The sequence below is a fragment of the Odocoileus virginianus genome, chromosome 18 (genome assembly GCF_023699985.2).
Source record: "Odocoileus virginianus isolate 20LAN1187 ecotype Illinois chromosome 18, Ovbor_1.2, whole genome shotgun sequence".
NCBI lineage: Eukaryota > Metazoa > Chordata > Mammalia > Artiodactyla > Cervidae > Odocoileus > Odocoileus virginianus.
The window spans coordinates 14,113,220-14,130,693 of record NC_069691.1 but is presented as its reverse complement, the minus strand read 5'-3'; the positions used below and the strand labels follow the sequence as shown (position 1 = coordinate 14,130,693).

The window sequence follows — 17,474 nt, the reverse complement described above, 5'->3', positions numbered from 1 at the left end:
ATAAGACTGTGAATTCATTTAATGAGAAAGTCTATACTATCTTTTTAAATACTGAAATTTTCTTTTAAAAAATAGCAGGCATTCAAATATCATGTTTAAGATTGTTTTAAAAAATAGCTAACACTGCTAGAGCACTTACTACCTGGTCCTGTTCTAAACACCTTACATGTGTTAACTCATCTAACACATTTAATGCAACAAATCTATGAGTAGGTACCATTATCCCCATTTTACACACCAGAAAACTGAGGACTAGAAAAGTTAATTAGCTAGTTTACAGAGAACCAGGATTTGAACCCAAGAATGATGACTAACAGTTACACTAAGGTGTCTTCCAAAACACTTGAGAGACAGTAATTTCAAAGAATCAATTCTGCAAGGGTATAACGAGAACTGTGTTGAGTCTGAAAGGGTACTTTAATATTCTCAGAACTTCTTCATGCAGAAGTTTACCAGACTGTATATGATTCTTTCTAATCTAAGAGAACCTGACCCAAACACAAAACGGCAGTCCTTTTTACTTTCTATATTCTTTATATTAAGCACTTAGTTTTTGAATAAAAGAATAAGTTTTAAATGAAACCTGACTTCAATTTTGCCAAATGAAAGAGAAGGGGGCTAGGAGGGAGAAAAAGAGAAAGAATGGAAGAAGGAAGGGAGGGAAAAAAGGGAAAGAAGCATTGTCATTTAATGTTCTCACTGCAACAGCTGTGGATAAATAAGAACCATGATGTTCACTATTTCCCCTCCTTAACAACTGTAGCATCTCAGAGTCACCTGACTTCATTCAATACTCTTACAATTAATCCCCCTCATCTCCTGCCAAAACAACAAAAAAGGGTACCTTTAAACTGCTCTAAACTACAGCAAATCCACTAAACACAAAATGTGACCAATTAAAGAAGCCACAAATAAGTGTTCCCAGGACCCAAACGACCTGGAAATTAATGGGGACAGAAAGGGAATCTAATCAGGAATTAATGCTGATTTTACAGAGGGCAAAGAACATTCTGAGAGTCAGTGTGTCTGTCGAAAGCACTTGGTTTGTGGAGTTTGATTTCTGAACAAAAGTAATTATTTAGATGAAGCTTAAGTCCATAACAAAGGGAAAACAACAGGATTCCAGGTGCTATTGAAGAAACTGCTGCATGTGCCAAGCAGCAGAACAAAATAATGGATATATCCTGCTGGAATAAATGAGACAGTATGACAAAGACCCGTTTATGATCGTCTATTAACAAAGAAAGGACTAAACTAGATATTCTTGAGTGCCAGGCTCACCAGGGTGAGAGGGGAATCAGACTATAATCTCCTCTGAAAGGGAGTGGGAATCTTTTATTTGAAGCTGCAATCATCTGAAACTTCATTGTTTCAGGGTGAGAAAGGCTATTATTACTTAACAGGCTGGAGGCCCCTTTTGTAGGAGATAATGTCTCCAGATGTACCCCTAACAACAACAACAAAGGCAGTGAGAGGCTCAATGAAATCACCATCCCACTTGGAAAAATTTTTGTCTTCACATTCACAAAATGGTATCCTAACATGAAATTTCACACGGTGTCAGTCACAAACTGACATGATCAATAAGTCAAAAATAATCATGATGTGTTTTTGTCATAAATTTTCTCTAAAACAATATATATTTTTTCTATATATTCTGAGCCCATTAGCTCTATTTTACTGAAAAACATGAAAATACATAGTAATAAATACAATCATTATTTTCCTAAATAATAAATTATTGCAACTATATTTAAGAGTAAATTTACAAGAAAATAATCATATTATATGCAGATTATCCTCTCTATTATGATTTTAGAATATATAAGACAAATACACTGCTTCAGGATTCCACTTTACATTTACGAGTTTAGTTTAGGAGTGTATTATAAATTTATTACTTTAAAATATATTAAAAAATAAAATAAATTAATTGCTAGTTATAGATTTCAATAATTCATGGGAAAAAATGACATTTCACTCATTCAATAAACAATTGTGAGCTCTTGCTGTCATTAGAGAACTGTGGTAGGAACTATGGGTGATAAAGACAAAAGATACACAGCATCCCCAAGAAATGCAATTCCTAAATTCAATTTTATTTATTTACTTTTAAAAATTATTTCAAGTATCTATTTTAAGAGTATTTGTAAAAAAAAAATTAAATAAAACAAATATATTAAATATAAATATATTTATATATATTATATATAATATATATATATATAAATATACAAGTGAAATAGTATAAAATTTTAAACAATATTATACATAGAGTCCTAAATCCAATTTTTAAATCACTTGCTTGAAGGAAGAGTGAAATTGACCAAGGAAATATTGTAAAATATTGTGAGAGGTAAAATACTGTGAGAGTGAAATTGACCAAGGAAATATTGTAAAATACTGTTCAATCCATAAGGCTGTTATCTTTGGTTGCATTAGTTTAAGTATGGGGTCCCCAAAACAAAGAAAAGACCTAACAGAGGAAAGAGGATGAAGAGTTTCCCCGTCTTTCAAGCTTTATTCAAAGTGAGCATTAGGTGTCATTTTAAAATTTTTACTACAGACTGAAGTTTCTACTTAATACACTGTTCATTTGTTTATACCACCTGTCACTTTGAAAAGGACTGTATTTCTAGTGGAAAGCACACAGAATACAGAAGGAACACACCAAGCTTTTAAGAGTTATTACAGACTGTGCTAAACTTCTAAATGCAGACAATCCATAGTGAGTAATAATCCAAGTCATTCATACCAAATTTGGAAATACACTCTAAAAAGGTTTTGGAGCATAATTTTTGGTATTTAGATGTTCCTTGAAAGAATTATCTTGTGACTATTTATTTCCTGGATGATTAAAAAACCTAGTAGCCCAAAAAGCTTGGTAATAATTAATTAAAAATAAAATTACGCAATTAAAAATCTGCACAGGGGATTTAGGCAAAACTTAAAGTAGATAATGAAAGAAATTATTAAAAATATGAAAAAAATCATATCAACTTAAAGATTTATAAACGCTGAGAAAAAAGGGAAGCATTTTAAAACCTAGTACTTCTGTCAAATTCTCAGTTGCCCTCACACACACACACACACAAAAATCTTAAAATTTTGCTATTATTTTAAATAAAATTCTTCTCTTGTACAAAAAGTATACCCTCAAACAGAAACTGCGGGAGGGGCTTATGCAGTTGGTAAGAGCATTCAATTAATGTATTTAGTTATAAGTTAAAATAATCTCAGAAAGTAATTAATTTATTTTGAAATTTCAATAACATTAAAGGAGATCATAGTTTTGGGTTTATATGATTTATTAAAAAAGTGCATGATGTTAAGAAAATTGAAATATTCCCCTATAAAATTTTCAAACATTGTGCTATTTCATCCATGACACCTTCTCAGGATGCCACAATAAGCTCCCTGCCTGTTCTTCCCGGTACTCTGTTTAAAACTCTTATTGAATCACCTTGCTTTCTAGCTTACGTTTCAACTGATGTAAGTACATATCCCTCTCCTGCAGTTGACCAGAAGCCTCTTAAGAGCAGGTACAATATCTTACTCTTGGCATTCTCATGGAAGCTTATACAGTAGGGACTCAGTTAAGTGCTTACTGAACTTAGAACTTAAAAGTTTTCCTCTCTCTCTCTCTCTCTCTCTTGCACACACACATACACACAGACGAATTTCCCATGGACTCCTTTTTCAACATCCTTGAGGCTCTAGGAAATCTGTCTAATCTCTGTATTAGTTGCCCTAATTTAGAGAAAGCTGAGAACATTTCAAGCAAAAAAGTCAGCACATTAATTTTTATAAAATGCAACCCTAATATGCAACCCAGTGTGTGACTAAAAGGTATTATTAACAAATGCAAATAGGAATTCTAAAGATAAAGAGCAGCAAACCATCTAGACAAGCTCAACCTTTCACAATATTTTGTAAATTTTAACCACACACTATAAAATGCAGTAGGTACTTAGGAAAAAGGAACCGTTCCATTTCACTTTATATTGTTATGCTGACAGCAAGTAAAGCTTTTATCAGAGGAAAAATCTTCTCAATACAGATAGCAGCAATTAATTGAAAACTCCTTTATAAAGGTTGAGTTTTCATTTTCTTTCTACTGCTGAGCTGTTAATACATAAAACCAACTGCCTACCACAAGTGCTCATCACTCAGTGGTTGAGTACAGTTGCCCCATAGTCAGCAAAATCATCCAGCCCCTCCAACCCAATGCTGAGAGAGACCGAAAGCCCACTGCTATGCCATACATATGGGCCCCATCATACGTGCATGTGTGCTCAGTCGCTTTAGTCGTGTCTACTCTGGGAACCTTACGGACTGCAGCCCACCAGGCTCCTCTGTCCCTGGGATTCTCCAGACAAGGACGCTGCAGTGGGTTGCCATGCCCTCCTCCCAGTGATCTTCCCCACCCAGGGGTCAAACACAAGTCTCTAAGTCTCCTGCGTTGGCAGGTGTGTTCTGAATCACTAGCACCACTTGGGAAGCTCTTAGCCCCAACATACTCAACTCCTAATGAAAATGCAGCATTTTGACTGATTTAAGCTCTCCTAAATCCTGCCTACACTTGATATGAAAGCTTATTTTTGAATGGAAAATTCAGGTTTGTAGGAACAGTCGAGAAGCTGGCATGATCTCCTCAAGCATAACTTTCTTGGAGTAAGGACATAACTGGTGAAACAGTATCCAAGCTAAAGGTCAGTTTTACAAGTGTGTCTACTTTCAAACAGTTTCAGTACAACTGGCCAAAACCTGGTTAAGGAAACTTTTCCTTTTATTAATATCTTAGTACGTCTTTGTAACACATTGACTGATACGCTCAGTCACAGCAAAAAGTAAAACACACCAGGAAAAAGAGGTGTTCATAAATTATCATGAAAACAAATGATAACTTTGTTTATAATTACTAGTAATGATGGGGAATGACCCTGATAATGGAAAAGAAGAAGAGGGCGACAGAGGATGAGATGGCTGGATAGCAACACCGATGGAATGGACATGAACTTGGGCAAACTCCCGGAGATGGGGAGGGACAGGGAGGCCTGGTGTCCTGCAGTCCATGGGGTCGCAGAGAGTTGGACACGACTGGGCGACTGAACAACAAATCATGACCTAATAAAATTCTTAACTGTCTTCTAATGGCTTTGGGCTTTCGATTAATAGTTCTAACTTCCAATCTCCTATTTATAGGAAAAGGACAAAAAAGAATAATATCAAGGTGATTTTCAGGTTTGGGCTTTGTGTGGGAGAAGTAGGATATTTTATCTAGTTTTGTTTTAGATTCGGGTTATGTCACTGATAAACAACGAGCTCAATACTTCAATCATACAAAAACTATTCAGTAAGAAACAAACTTAGCAAAGCTGACTTTCAGGATCTTTAATTTCACAAACTGTCAAATATTTAAGTGTTATCAATATTCTCATATAAAGATTTTCAAATGCAAAGAATAAAGCAAAGAAAGTTTCAGAAGGGGGAATTCTCTTCTACATAGTTTAGCAGAATATACTTTATTTTATAGTCAATTATCAGAGCACACAAGATAAAATACAGTTTTCTACAACAAACACTGCAAAGGAATTCAGCATAAATGCTGGTCTATTCCTACAACTATTTGAGAGAAAACAGACAGAAGTTGGGAAAAAATTAAGTTCACTTTCATTCAGAGACCTGCTTGGTTTTATGTAAGCAGAATCTAAAAGAACTGAATACCCTGAGATGTCTAAACAGAACAGTGCCTTCACTCTGTCACATTCACATTCTCCCTTACTGCCCAGCACTTGTCACAGCCCTTCTGTCTTTTTCCTTCAACTCCCAAAATCATGATGAGTCACTATCATCCGGTACATTCCCAAGAAACAAGACACTGTGCACAGTTAGTTTACCTGCACTGGTTCCTGTTCACTTTGCTAATTATCCGAATCAATGTTCAGAAGTAGAAGGGGAATGCACTAAACCTTAATGATAAACAGCTTCCTATGAAGTGAAAGGATAAGGGACTGAGGTTCTTTAATCCTATTCTTTCTCCACTTGGTCAATATAGATACATATGATGAATCATATACTCAAAAGTTAACCTACTATTATGTATAAATATCCATAGACTCTTGCCTTCTAGTTTGGCATCCTATATTGCTCACATCTCTCCCCTCAAAGGGAAATAACTCTCTTAATATACATTAACTCTATTAAACTACAATACAGAGAAATCATATGGAATATTTCAAATGGATAGTCCTAAAAAGACTAAATTTACTTTAAAAAATGTTTTGCCACTAAGCATTTGCATTGGAATAATTATTACTTAAAGTTAGAAGACATTTTTTTCCCCTGCTTAGAAACTTACTTTTCATTTAACCTATACTCTCTTTGTTAGAAAACTGTAATCAGGAAACAGTAAATCCCTGGCAAAGAAAAATTAACTACAAATACCACGAGTTTGCTTACATGGAAAACAAGAAAACAATACATGCTTATGGGGCCTGTACCTAAGGATTTCAGATTAGCTAATTAGTTACAATTCCACTGAAATGTCCATATCCTTGGCAAATTCTATCGGAATCTCTTGTTAAAATATAGATCTCTCAAAACAAAGAGTATTTATACTATCTAATGCCCAAAGTAAACCCAGTGAACACTTTCCCACTCTAAAGCTAAGTTAAGTGAGTGACCTTTAAGAAATAGTTTAATTCACTATTTCACCCCTCTCATTTATGCAAAACATAGGAGGCAGATGTCTGATCTGTCTGCCACCAAATATACTCATTAATCCTGTCTTTTTTCAAATCTGTTAGCCTATCCATGAAAAGCAAGGCTTGACCCTAAAGCCAAGATGGCTGATAAGAGTGAAAAGGCTGGAGAACGTTATCCCAGGAAACAAAAGAGAAGAAAAGGGAGCAAAAAATACAGATTTACATACCAAGGCGGAAGAAAGGGTGACAACTGAGGAACACTGAGCATTCCTCGCCTAATCAAAAATAAAATTTAAAAAAAAAAAAGTACGTAGGCCTCTGGTTGGATGTAAAAAAAGAAAAAAAACTAAAAGGATAAAACTAGAGAATGACTGTTTCTCAACTTGGAAAATTGAAGACAGAATGAGAGGGTCATTTTACCTACCAGTCCTCCGCTCCTCACTTCTGTCTCCTTCCTTCTGCGTATTGTTTCTCAGATTCCTCTTTCTCCTTAATTCTTTCTCCTGAAAAGCTGTTCTCTTTTCTCCTCCTCCCTCTCAAGTCTTTAGACCATCCCCCTGCACTCTTGTGGAGACTCCCAACCTGCTGACAGTGAAGGATGGCCGTGCAGAGGCACACAATGGCAGGCGCGGGCACGTCATCAGCCTCGCAGCTGGCCTCTGAGAGAAAGAACCAAAGCCTAGGCCTGACCCGAGGGAGGCCGATTTCATTAAGATCACAGCAAAGGACAGAGCTGCCTGTGGGCTGCAGGGACGAAGCTTTAAGATGCTCTTCCAGAAGAGAAATTCAAGAAAGTCGTGGTGGTAGAATGTTGAAAGGTGGGAAAAAAGAAAAGACAATAGAGATGTGTTTGATAAATAAGCACAACTGTACCAAAAGTTTACAATCCCGTGACATACAGACATCAAAATGCAATGACAGTAGGAAATATGTAACAAGTATGTTTTGACATGCCTTTCAAACTAAGAAATATTCCAGATGAATAATGCGATGACCAGACTGAAGTGATCCAGGCTATTCAATTCAGTAACAAAGCAAATTTTCTCCTAACGATAGGGCTAGGACCATAATCCAAATGTGTAATCTTTTTACCTATACAACATAGTCTATTTTTAACACAGTATATCTAAGAGAAAAGCCTTATCAAACAGAGAATGTGTACGGACTTGGGCATCACTTATGAGACAAAGATTTTGTGAAGGTTAGGACCCAGTAATACAAAAAATATACGCAGCTCTACCTTAAAGGAGCTCATAGTCTAGTGTTGGAGGTGGGGGTTGGGGTTGACACAGGTAAACAAGTAATAACAATACACATTGAGGCAAAGACACTGGGCTGGTGTGTCTAAAGAGGTGATAGCCCGGTTTTATTTAATTCCAAACTTATCCAAATGTACACCATCAGACTACTACTAATAGCTTCCTTTGTATGTATGTACCAAATGTACACCATCAGACTACTACTAATAGCTTCCTTTGTATGTGTGAACTAAAATTTACCACTGAATTTTGCCCCTAAAATGACAACACATTGTCTGGCAATAACCAATATAGGGAGAAAACAACGAACTCATGAGGTCTTTCGTATTCTCTGAAAGGCTGACTGGTGGGTGTCATCCACAGGTGAGTTCTGGCCAAAATATTAATACAAAAGAATTACAGCCCCTGTCCTCCTAGGGCTTGTGAAAACTATAGGGACCATATTACACCTCCTCCACTGTCTCTTTGACATTCATCGAATTCAAGAGTATCAGACAGTCAAAAGGTAGGACCTCCACTGAACGAGCAATTACTCAGAACTAGAGCAGAGACTGGACTCTGCACGGCTGAACAGGGACAGACTACAGCCAGCAGAAGGCCAACAGGGGCTGAGTGATGAGCTCACGTGCCACAAACACAGACCAGAAGCAAGAAGAAATACTTTAAGGCTAGGCCAAGCTCAGATGACATGGCGACCAGGCAGCTGGGGGAAGGTTATCCAAGAACTGACCATATATTGTCAAGGGTGGCCATATCGTAAGGACAGTGTCTAAATCAGCAGGCACTTGGGAAAAGAGCAACTAACATCCATTGAAAGATGTCATTAAACATGCAGAGAAGACGATTCACCTCTCATTTGGCCTTTTCACCTATATCTTCATACTCAGCCCTGTGCCTGCCAAACTGCTAGCTTCTCAGCATTACTGGCACTTCATTGTATGAACTGGATGGTTAGGGGATGGCTATGACTAAGCACCAATTAAACAATTAAAGCCATACCTTTGCATTAATGAAATATAATATTTCTAAAATCCTCATGTGTGTATGTTCAGTTGTGTCTGACTCTTTGCGGCCCCATGGATTGTAGCCCACCAGGCTCCGCTGTCCATGGGATTCTCCAGGCAGGAATACTTGCCATGCCCTCCTCCAGAGGGTCCTCCTAACCCAGAGATAGGTCTCTTGCATTGCAGGCAGATTCTTTACCACTGAGCCACCGGAGAAGCAAAAATGATGTTATATGTGTGGGTTTTTTTTTTTTTAGCCACATTTTTTTTTAATGACTCACTTTTTTCATTCCTTCTGAAACAGGAATCAGGCATTTATTTGTCCTTATGCTACACTTAATTTTTCCAATCCCTAAAATATTAAAATGAATTTTCTAACTTCGTTGTGTGTTTAAAAAAGAAAAGCTCATTTATTCTTCAGGAAAATGAGTCGCTATAAACAGAGACCATCATGATAAGAGAAGGCTTGCAGTCTTAAGTTACAAACCAGTAATTAGGCAGGAGCCCCCAAATCAATAATAATTTTATTCTTCAGAGACACTTAGTATTCAGACATGACTAGGACATCTAGTTTGTGGAGAAAACGCATATGTTCTAATAGTTACATCAAACTCAGAGTCAATGAGGACAATTCTTTTCTTGGTTGCTCCATATAGATTGTCTCAAACTGCAACCTTTTCAGGCAACAACAATGTTCCTTTCAGTCACACTTCTAAATGCAATGTTAAAGTCAGGAAGAGCCTGGCGGGCTACAGTCCATGGGGTCGCAAAGAGTTGGACATGACTGAGCGAGTAAGCAAAGCAAAGCTAAGATCACCCCAAGCTCTCCTAGGCAAACTTGTCATAATATAAAATCTCATCAAATTCTGCCAAGTTTTTATTTGTAGTCCAAATGAAGATGAAGCACTGATAAAATAAATGTAAAAGATTAATCACTTGTCATCATGTAATGAAAAGAAATATCTTGTTATAAGCCTGAGTGGTCTAATAATAATTTCAGAGCAGATTTGTCTACTAGATCAAAGGACTCATTTGTTGGGAGATAGGAATTCTATGTTTCAGGTCATACACAGCTTCGAGTCTGTTTCACTTTTTATAAAGAGACATTTTAATAAAGACCCTATGCCTCATACATCTCTGTATCATTCACAGCAACTTACCAGTGCCTTGTACATCTTGGGAATGTAATCAGATATTTGCCGAACATAATTTCTAACAAGCAGCATTAAAGTCTTCTCAAAGCAAGTACAGGGAAAACAAAAGAACATGCAAACCTATTTCTAACATGTTTTTATCATATGATTCAAACACAAATCTGAATAATGTTCCCAGGAACTTGCTTCTTTTTAAAAATGTGCACTTCAACAATACTTTAAGCTGGTATACTATTTATGGAAAATACAAGTAAAGTTAACATTACTTTTACACTTAGTTCCTTATTTGACAAATTTATTACAAGTAGCTTCACCCCCTCTGTGCACCATACCACATCTAGATTTTCGCAAATGAAACAGAAGGTATAGTGTCTGCTTTAAACTTGGGCGCAATGGGTTTCTAAGCCCAAATGCAAGTTATTTCACTATTAAAACATTAAAATAACTAAGTTCTAACAAAACCAAACAGGAGCATATTAGAGTATATTGGAGAAAAAGAAAAAATGCTGGCTGAAAATAGGGACAAAGGGGTTCTTGTCCCCACTCAGCCATTAATTTACTACATGACCTTACCTAATTAGTTAGCCTCTGTGGGTCTCAACTTCCTCATTTTAATATTATTTTTGAAGCCCATTAAACTGCATGTCAAGACTCAGCATGTAACTGTCCTGAAAACTGATTTATAGTCATGCCACCCTTCCCCCTAAAAAGTCACATGTAACATGGCAGTTTTAAATATCTGAGTATGGATTTCTATCAAAGGCAATTTATTAAAATGTCAGATGAGCTTAAGTCTATTTCAAGTGGAGAATTAAGGCACATGTATTAAAGCATGTACTGTTTACAGATTCAAGTTTCACCTAGACAGCAGCTGTTGCTATTGAGAGCACAGCCTTTCTTTAACAGGGTAGCTGAAAATTATACCTCTTTACAAATGGAGAAAACTATTAAGGGTGATTTTCATGGTCTCAGAAACACAGATGCATAGCTTTTTGTTAGGATCAAGAAAAGCAGAAGAACAAGCCTGGCTTGGGAGGCAGGGAGGAGAGCACGGAAGTTACAGTACACACCCAGACAAGCCCCTCTCATTTGATGGACTGTACTAGATAGCCTATATGTCTAATTAGTGTTCACAACCCAAACGCAATGAAAAGATTTCCCAGGGCTGAGATGAAGATGGTGGGAACAAGTGAGCTTCACCATACGACAACAGCTGAAGACTTACACTCAAGATGGGATTCAGATCCCTCAGGAAAGGGCCAATAAAACAGACATCTGTGACTGAGACCAATTACACTAAGATATAAACTGGATCTATTTACAGCTGTTACAAAAAGAACATATTTTGAACGTACCAAATAGCACTGGAGCGACTGAACTGAACTGACTGATACGGTACTTTATTATATATATACCAAATTAAATCAAAGTTAATCCTCAAAGAATTCCATAAAGTCCTTTTACAGATGAAGAAACGATTATGTGAAGAATCAGGGGATTTGCCCGATAAGCAAACGATCAACTTTCAGAGCCTAGTTTTCAACTCAGTTCTGACTTCAAGTCCTCCAATCTTTATATTTCAAAATGGTACTCTAACATCAGTTTCCAGCCCCTACTATTTTGTCTGATTTGGCAAATTTTATTTTTTCACTAAATTGCTTCCCCCTCCCATTCCTGATCGGATCCTCCTCTGGGTTCCTAAAGCACTCTATGCATGATTCTCCACTTACTGGGCCTTCTAATTGTTCACTTCCTTTTGCCCCTGAATAGACTCATTTCTTCAATAGCAGAGACTGTTTTATCTTTCTTTACAGATGGAGGCCACCACAGACTATCTTTGCTCCTTGTGACCTCTCAAATTTCAACCATTTCATCTAACTCCCTCTCTCTACCAAAAAGAATACTCGGCCAAAAGAGTGGGCAATCAGATTGCTTCCAGACAGCCTGACACACAATAGGTGGTTAACAATTGTTAGTTGAAGGGATGGTGGGTGGTGGATGGTGGGTGATGCAATACTTGTAAATATTTTACAGCACTTTACAAGGTATGCATTTACATACAGCATCTCCTGTGAGTCTAAAACTGTTAATTTGATCACGAAAATTTAAGTTTTCTTACCCAACATCTGGTTCATCATTCTCAATTGCAGAAACCTGCCCAGAGGCACCTAGGTAGAAGTAGTAACTTTTCAACTTCAGAAATTGCCCACAAGCCTACCTCACTCTCTTGCCTTGCTTCCTTTTCATTTCAAACATAACTGTTTGAGAACAGGCTAGATTATGTCTATTGGAACATGAATAAGGTGGTGTCCCATTCTTATTTCCTGTTGTGAAACCTGAGACTTTTGAAAATTTGAAGGGTTGGTTATCAGCCAGATCAAGAAAAGAGACTTGACTCAGACAACTAGCTGTGACAAAGGAAATCTAAACAAGTACCATGTAAGAATTTATTGATTCAAATTTCCTGTTCACATACACAGTGCCCAGTCCTCAGCCTGCCTGCTCATTCACAGACTGTTAAAGAGAAACAGGTGATGACTCAGAATTCACTTTTAACATTACTTTTCTGGGCCTCTAAACACATTCAGGTAAAACAGCATCAAGGGGACTGAACTGAAAAAACTACAAGACTTTAAATTACACACACACACACACACACACACACACACACACACACACCCTGCAGCGCAGACAGGCAAAAAGTTGAGAGGTGTGATTTTATTGCACAGGATAAAGCACCAGAAGGCGCTACCCAACATTTACTAAGAAAATGAGTGAGTGAGTGAAAGTCGCTCAGTTATGTCTGACTCTTTGCGACCCCATGGACTATATACAGTCCACGGAATTCTCCAGGCCAAAATACTGGAGTGGGTAGCCTTTCCCTTCTCCAGGGGCTCTTCCCAACCCAGGGATCGAACCCAGGTCTCCCACATTACAGGTGGATTCTTTACCAGCTGAGCCACAAGGGAAGCCCTTACTAAGGGAAGCCCATACTAAGCAGAAGTGCACTATCTTCTATTTCGCCCAGAAATGCAAACTCTTTTGGAACTTTGAGTAGCTAACCAAAGACAGAACCAAAGTGTGATGCCTGACCAATTCTGAAAATGGCAAGCTTCCTTCAAGGGTCAAGCAAACATTAATAGCTCCATTCTAGCCAACCAAAGAACCATAAAGCTAATATTTTAAATGTATTGGTTTTAAAAACAGAGACGTTTCCAACAGGTAAGCAGGCTGTTTCGAGGATTCAGTCCTCCCTCAGCTCAGGTGAAACTTCCCTTCATCCCCCTTCCTCTAAATCATTCTCACTTTGTTCTGGGAAGAGCTACAGAAGGCAGCATCTGCACACTCTCAACACAAGAAATCATGCACTATCACATCACAATCACACTTGAAGGGGAGTGAATACAAACCAGTGAGTGGCTCCTGTGCAGAATGAAAGTTCTTAGAATTATGAAGCACTCTATCCGTAACCCCTAGTGCTGATGAAAGGAGACATATATCAAAGTCTGTTTTCCTAACCTAATGCGGAGAATTTAAGTGAGTGGCTTCCGCTCCACGGGAACTCTGGTGACACAAATCAACCCTCAGCAGAGAGCATCCAGGGACGTCAGAACCTTAATTTTATTGCAAGGAGTGTAGCAATCAGCATTAACTGCAGCACTCAGGGGTCCTCGCAGAACCAGAACCCCTTCTTTTGCCAAGACCTCCCAACTTTGCAGAGGAAAGCCAGAAGTGGGGGATCCAGTGCTAAGCCTTTCCTCAGCTTTAAAGAAAGCTACACGGAGATCTTAAAGAGTCGCCCCACCATAACTAACAGAAACTGGGGTGGGGGACAATGGGGGTGGGAACCAACCCAACGGGAATAGAGACAAAGATCACCCCAAACGAGTACGCGCGCGCGCACTGAAGCCGCAAGTCTGCAATGCACATTCCACCAACCTTTCACTGTAGTCGGCTTCCTGTGGGGTTTACTCCCCCAAACCAGCGCTCTCCAAAAAGTTTAAGGCAGTTTACACCGACTTTCAAAGGTCCATTGTTTCCTTCCCCGTAAAAGTAATGAAGAGAGAGAGGCAGAGAAAGAAATCAAGACTCGGTTCCCAAAGACCCTTTCTTATGGAGAGGACTTACTCTGGGGAGCCTTGTTACTCTTGATCCAAAGAGGGGAAAGGCGGGGCGCGGGGGCAGGGCGGGAGGGTGCTGTTGGGGGGCGGGAGGATGTTTGCCGCTTCAACATAAAGGCCCAGATGCGACTCCGGGGAGCCAGGAAGGACCGGAGCACCCCCGTCCGCGCCCTGGCAGTGGCCCCCAGCGGGGAGCAAGGGAGACCAGGCAGGAGAGGGGGCTGGTGACCCAGTTGCTTCTTACCTTCCCCTCTCCCGCTTAGCGCTGGCTAATTCAGGTGCCTACACAGCAGTCCAAAGAGACTGAGCAGAGCTCCTGGCGTCCCCAGGTCCGGATCTTGCCTCCATGGCCAGGGAGCCCCTCCAGCCCCGGAGCCCGCCGCCGCCGCCGCCGCTGCTGCTGCTTTTACGCAACTGGCAGCCGCAGCCTCTGCCTAGAGGTGAAATACTCTCCTCCCGGGAATGACGCGCACTTCCCTCCGCCTCCGCCTCCTCCTCCTCCAGTCCCGAGCCTCCGGGGCAAGGGCCTCGGCTCGCTCTCTCCAGCTCAGCCGCTCCGCTTTCGCCGTCCCTTCCCCTTCGGGAGGAAGAGGAGGAGAATCGTGGCTCGGGCCGCAGCGTCCCCGCGACAACAGAGAGAAGGCGGCCGCTCGGGGACAGAGCGGGGTCCCGGGAGTCGGGTTCGTCCCTGGTCGGCGGGCGCCGCGGCTCGCTCAAGTCGCGCTCTGCCTCCGCCGGCCAGACAAGCAGCCCGGCTCTGCGGGGCCGAAAGCTACGGATTGGGCGCGCGGGCGGGCTAGAAGAAGAAGGCGGGGGGGAGAGGAGGAGCCTGCGGCCGGAGGAGGTGGTGGCTGCGGAGGGCTCCGCCCGCTGTTCCAGCTTCGCTCCAGCTGCGGACACAGCACTTAGCGCCTCTCGCTGCGGCGCCCAGGAACAGCGCCTGACCGCCCGGTTGCCAGAGCAACCCTCCCAACCAGCGCCCCCCGCTGCGGCACGCATCACCTCCAGGGTTAAGCCTAACCTGAGCCCCCATCGCCTCTCAGCTGAGCTTGACTCTGCACCTCCATCACATCCCCATTGAGCCTGACAACGGCACCCCGACACTCCCAGCTGAACCCGACACTTAGCCATCCATCACTCCACGGCTGACCTGGACATTTTACCCCTATCACCTCCCGGCTGAGCCTGACTTTGCGCCGCAGCCTCTTAAGGCTGAACCGAACAAGGCTCCTTCATCGCTCCTGGCTGAGCCAAACTGCGCCTAGCATCCCCGAAGGGACTTCACAACTCCCGAAAATTTTCTGTGCGCTCCGCCACTGCACCAAGGCTGCCCCCACCTGGCCAATCACTGGCGCTGGTTTCTTAGCCTTTTCGGGAGAACTCGGGACAGCTCCTCCGGCCGCAGAGAGTGATCTCGGCATCCAGCTCAGTATAAATATACCTACGTCTCCCCCACTTCCCTTGCCTGCACCACTCTGGAGCGGCTGTCGCTTGCGGGAGTGGCGCTGAAAACCACTCCCTGGCCCACCCCAACGCTGTCCCTATCTTATGGACACCCATAACAAGGCTGGGATACCCTGAGGCCACCACACCTGGGGCTGCTCCGGTCGAGGAAAGCCTTGGCTCCCGCTGAGGGCGTGGCCAGCGCTTGATCAGTCAGACCCACGAGGTCCCGGGCTAATGACAGCAGTAGGACTGCCAAATCCAGGCTGTCGTCATCCGCCACTTAATTCGGAACTGGAAGTTTTCCCTCTAGGGAACTCTTTCAGTGGATACTGTACAGATAGGATTGTTTGGTTTTCAGGCTTGCCTTTTTTTTCCTCCGCCCTTTTAATAAAAACTCAGTCATGTAGCTATGACACATCCAGCAGGCGGGAAAGGGAATTCCCTATTTCGAGGGTTTTGGTTCAGGACTTTGTTGGAATTAATCTTTCTAAATTTTGGCTGATAAAATTCCCGAGAGGCACTGAAAGTTTTGGATTCCAGGACCTAGCACCACCTACTGAATTAGAGGTGCCGGGAATGTGCAAGTTTGAGGAAAAGTGCTAGAGGGCATCCTGGAATTAAACAAAACCTTGTAAAGATGTCTCTAAAATAGCAACACGGTCTAATGCTGAGGCCTTAAAGAAACCATCCAAATTTGATGGCCACGGGCCTTTCTGTCAGAGGGAAAGTGAAAGTCAAAGTCGCTCAGTCCTGCCCGACTCCCTGGAGTGGGTAGCCGTTCCCTTCTCCAGAGGATCTTCCCAACCCAGGAATTGAATCCAGGTCTCCCACATTGCAGGAAGATTCTTTACCAGCTGAGCTACCGAGGAAGCCAGAGGGAGGAAGGTTCTTAAAATAAGGCAGATGTTTTCCAAGGACGAACTGGGGTAACAAACGACAATTTTAGTTGTCTATGGTTTTTCCAGTGTATGGATGTGAGAGTTGGACTATAAAGAAAGCTGAGCGCCAAAGAATTGATGCTTTTGAACTGTGATATTGGAGAAGACTCTTGAGAGTCCCTTGGACTACAAAAAGATCCAACCAGTCTATCCTATAGGAAATCAGTCCTGAATATTCATTGGAAGGACTGATGCTGAAGCTAAAACTCCAATACTTTGGCCACGTGATGCGAAGAACTGACTCATTTGAAAAGATCCTGATGCTGGGAAAGATTGAAGGCGGGAGGAGTAGGGGAAAAACAGAAGATGTGATGGTTGGATAGCATCACTGACTGGATGAACATGAGTTTGAGTAAACTCTGGGAGTCGGTGATGGACAGGGAAGCCTGGCATGCTGCAGTCCATGGGTGTTGCAAAGAGTCGGACATGACTGAGTGACTTAACTGAACTGAAAGGTAAAATGTCCAGAACCATGCCTTGTAAAGACAGGACAGGATCTGTGTCACCCTGTGTGGTAGGCTAAAAAATGGTCCCCCAAAAAATCAGATTCTAATTATTAGAACCTGGCAATGTCCCCTTATATAGAAAGAGTCTATACATATTAAGGATCCTGAGTTAAAGAGATTATCCTGGGTTTTCAGGGTAAGCCCTAGCTGCAATTACATGTATTCTTACAAAAGGAAGGCAGAGAGGAAAAGGCAATGTTGACCAGGAAGGCAGGGATTGTAGTGATGCAGTCAAGGAATGTCAGCAGTAACCAGAAGCTGGAAGAGACAAGGAAAGATTCTCCCCTGGAGCCTCCAGAGGGATAGCAGTCCTGCTCTCACTTTGATTTCAGACTTCTG

The 17,474-nt window shown here is 41.2% G+C and overlaps 1 protein-coding gene across 2 annotated transcripts in view; it reads right to left on the bottom strand.

Moving 5' to 3' along the window:
• Positions 1-15,000, bottom strand: part of CEMIP2 (cell migration inducing hyaluronidase 2) — a 75,599-nt gene extending 60,599 nt beyond the window's left edge. The window contains exons 1-2 of one of the 2 annotated variants that reach the window (XM_070480354.1): positions 14,490-15,000; positions 14,064-14,164 (exon numbers count right to left, since the gene is read on the bottom strand). The gene's annotated coding sequence lies outside the window, so the exon portion shown is untranslated. The remainder of the gene's footprint in view (positions 1-14,063; positions 14,165-14,489) is intronic. The other variant, XM_070480353.1, reaches the window with a different exon arrangement.
• Between the last annotated feature and the right edge of the window lie 2,474 nt (positions 15,001-17,474).